General features: G+C 43.5%; 1 pseudogene; it reads left to right on the top strand.

The window, feature by feature from the left end:
• Nucleotides 1-1,909: 1,909 nt before the first annotated feature.
• Nucleotides 1,910-2,027, top strand: LOC124778352 (annotated as a pseudogene).
• The last annotated feature ends 1,862 nt before the right edge of the window (nucleotides 2,028-3,889 follow it).

Below are 3,889 nucleotides of genomic sequence, written 5' to 3'. Positions count from 1 at the left end.
GGGATTCATATCAGGTAGGAGTGATACGGGAGATTTTGAAGATCCAACGAAGAGCGACGCGTTTCGTCACAGGATAGTTTAGGTGGCGAGAGAGCGTTCCGGATATGTTAAACAAACTCCACTGCAGATGTTGACAAGAGGGGCGTGGTGCATCACAGAGAGATTTACTATTGAATTTTCGGGACACCACTTTTCAGGAGGAGCCGGACAGTATATTATGTCCCCCCACATACTTCTCACGTATTGACTACGAGGAGAAAATTTGAGAAATTACAGCCAATACAGAGACTTACCGACAATCATTCTTCCCACGCGTTCGAATGGGACAGGGTTGGAGGGATCAGATAGCGGTATCGGATGTACTCTGCGCCACACACAATTAGGTGGCTTGCGGAGTATGTCGTAGATGTAGGTGAAAAGCATCTTGTTGAAAAGAGTCCAAGTTTGTTACATGTGGTTCTGACCATTTCTTCTTTCCGGGTTTCCGCAGTTTGGATAAACTTCTCCTTCTGCACAGTATTTGACGATAGTATTTTTGTATATCTTCTAGGCACCTGCAGTTCTTTCGACTACCTTCGCCAGAGGCAAAAGAATTGCACCATTATTCCTCTCTTTGTCGAAATATTCTCGCACCGAGCACACAAACCCAAGTGATGACCACGCGAAACATATGTAGATCGCTGGCTGAACTTTCCGTTTATCAGCCACAATTTTTTGCACACTTCCACTGCAAGCTTTAGACATTTTGAAGCAGAAAATAAACTCCCCGCACACAGAAACAAAGCACACAACGAAACGAACTGCAGCTGTTTACGTCACCGGCCGCGAGCGTCGTCTACAATTGGCTACAGTAGCTGTTACCTGTAGTGGCAGAGAGATCTGACAACGGTGAACGGTACAGGAGGTGCGGCCAACCGCTTTCTATAATAGGCTGCAGCTGTGGAACAGTTAGACGTCAATCACTTTATTATTCCGAATCGTGTAGCCAGTGAGAGTGGGACGAGGCCATACCACAACAGCTGATGGACCGATGGATCGCCAGCAGACAACGACACACCACGTTGTCTTCTCAGAGACTCCAGTTAACATCACATGTCAGGTTCGTGGAGCCATTACTATCAAACAGGTGTTACTGTCGGCGCTAATGACCGATCCTATTAGCACAACAGCATAGGAATAGGACGCTACCACTGTTTTTAAAACTGCCCTAGTAGAATCAAAAGTTTTTATTACCGCGGACGTTTTTAACTGTAATGTTTCACAGTTACACTTCAGTACCTTACGATTTATGCTGAAGATAGTTGATTTTGCGCTAAATGCACTGAACTTCAGCGTACGGCCGTATTTCTCGATGCCAATGCAGTCACTGATACTACTCTATTCAGAACTTCCTTTTTCAAATGTTACCTTTACTGAGAACTACCAGTGAGCAGGTAGGAAGTCTGCTGGAGTCGACTTGCAGAATAAAGCGCTAAGAAGGCATCGCAAATTAAATGAAGTATAACACCATCACAGAACTGTGACCAGCTACGTTTGCCGGCCGATGTGGCCGAGCGGTTCTAGGTGCTACAGTCTGGAACCGCGAGGTTCGAATCCTGCCTCGGGCATGGATGTGTGTGATGTCCTTAGGTTAGTTAGGTTTAAGTAGTTCTAAGTTCTAGGGGACTGGTGACCACAGAAGTTGAGTCCCATAGTGCTCAGAGCTATTTGAACCAGCTACGCGAATGCATAAACTGAAATAGTTCTTCACTTCCCACTGCCTATTTTTGTTTCTTTGATAGTTAACTTTCAAGCTTACGTCTGGAACACATTTGTAGCTTTCTAAAGACTAGATAACAACTAGAATCTTTTGTTCTAATGTAGATTGGGCTTCACTTCTTATCAATTGAGAATCGTCTTCCAACAATGTGGCAACGGCCTTGCCGCAGTGGATACACCGGTTCCCGTGAGATCACCGAAGTTAAGCGCTGTCGGGCGTGGTCGGCACTTGGATGGGTGACAATCCAGGCTGCCGTGCGCTGTTGCCATTTTTCGGGGTGCACTCAGCCTCATGACGCCAATTGAGGAGCTACTCGATCGAATAGTAGCGGCTTCGGTCAAGAATACCATCTTACGACCGGGAGAGCGGTGTGCTGACCCCACGCCCCTCCTATCCGCATCCTCCACCGAGGATGACACGGCGGTCGGCATTCGTGGCCTGAACACGGAGTGAGTGCTTCCAGAAATGTTATCTGGGATGTTGCATTCAAAGCTGAAGTTAGTGTGGTGTGACAGAACAAATATTTATAAATATATTATTTAATATATTATTAATATTACATTACATATATATTATATAATATTTTAAATAATATAAATATTATTTTATTATTTCAACTGTTATAATTTCTTAGACTTTCTCGGCGATTCGTTGTTATCTCGCAGAAGCACCTGATTCGACGTCCTGTTACGACATCGAATTATATTGGGAAGACGCGGCCATCGATAGTACACTCGGTCCTACAAGGCGATTTCAAGTGTTACTGTTGTGACAATTACATGTAATCGTTACAGTTAACTGTGAAGATTGGAATGATCGCCATTGTGGACTTTCCTCCAAACGGTCGAGAAGTCATAAAGGAAATCCAAGTCTTAGCCAGCAGTTATACTTTTGTGCGGGTTACAACTTTGTAAACGAGCAGCAGTGTCTGGCAGTAATTTAACGGCATCAACAGACTTCAGGCAAATACGCGTGTTCCTCTAGTCAATACTACTATAATTACTATAATGGGAGTGTTCTGTTGTATCCGTTGCAGTATCATAAGGAAAAGAGGTCTAACTGCCAAATTATTGTCAAGATATAACGAAAAAGACAGCTGTTTGTCATTTTATTACTTAGAAAAGACATAAAAGTCAAAGTAGAAGTAGTCGTGAAGGAACATCTTTGTTGAACAAAATCATGATATAAATGTAACCAAGTGGTAGCGTTACAACATCGGAGGTCCTGGCTTTTCTTTCTAGGTGATTTATTCAGTGCATATTTAATGCTCTGGAAAAGATGCATTTCCCAAATCCGTTATTTCAGTACACCTCTCATATCGTATTTAGAATACCTCTTAAACATTTTATTGCTTTCTCTTGTAAGGTAAATGAGACTGTATTTTGTTTAGATTTCCGTATTTTGTATTTTTCATATTGGTATACCTGTCAAGTTGGGAAAAAATTGGAAATTTGTGGTAAGTTCCTATGGGATCAAACTGCTGGGGTCATCGGTCCCTAGGCTTAATCCAACTTACGTTAAGGACAACACGCACACCCATGCCCGAGGAAGGACTCGAACCTGCCAGGGTGGGGTGGGGGTGAGGGGTGGGGGCTACCCCGCGCGGCGTCAAGTTGGATTTTGGCGCAAATACACATGACTGAGTAACAGCTAGTTGGCCAGACTGAAAAGGAAGTACGTTCAAAAAGCACAATCTTGAACCTCAGTGAATATTACGACATTGTCGGAAAATTTGGGACTATCTACAGACTTGGATCTGATACACATGTTGCTGACTGGGAGAAATCGTTTAAAGATGCCATGAAACCTCCCTCTGCATGGCAGAGGCCTTAATTAAAAAGAAAGGTCAGAGTCCTATTACTATTCAAGAGGAACAAAGTTACAACCCTGATACTGGATGTGGTAAAAGTATCTACAAGAAGGGTAAATCCTGGATGGGAGTAAAACCAGCGAAGGACTTGCTATCTGAGGACTTTCACAGACCCTCCGTCTTGTGGAGAAATCTTCGAAGGCTATGAATATGCAAACCTCAATCTGCAGCTGAACCTCTCGCTCCTATTGAGGATTTAAATGAGGATCTAAATGAGTGTTTCATCACGCCTACATCACTACTTGACCAAAGCACAACGA

Source organism: Schistocerca piceifrons, chromosome 2, assembly GCF_021461385.2.
Source record: "Schistocerca piceifrons isolate TAMUIC-IGC-003096 chromosome 2, iqSchPice1.1, whole genome shotgun sequence".
NCBI lineage: Eukaryota > Metazoa > Arthropoda > Insecta > Orthoptera > Acrididae > Schistocerca > Schistocerca piceifrons.
Note: the sequence above shows the minus strand (reverse complement) of the source record. Positions and strands in the feature narration are given on the sequence as shown.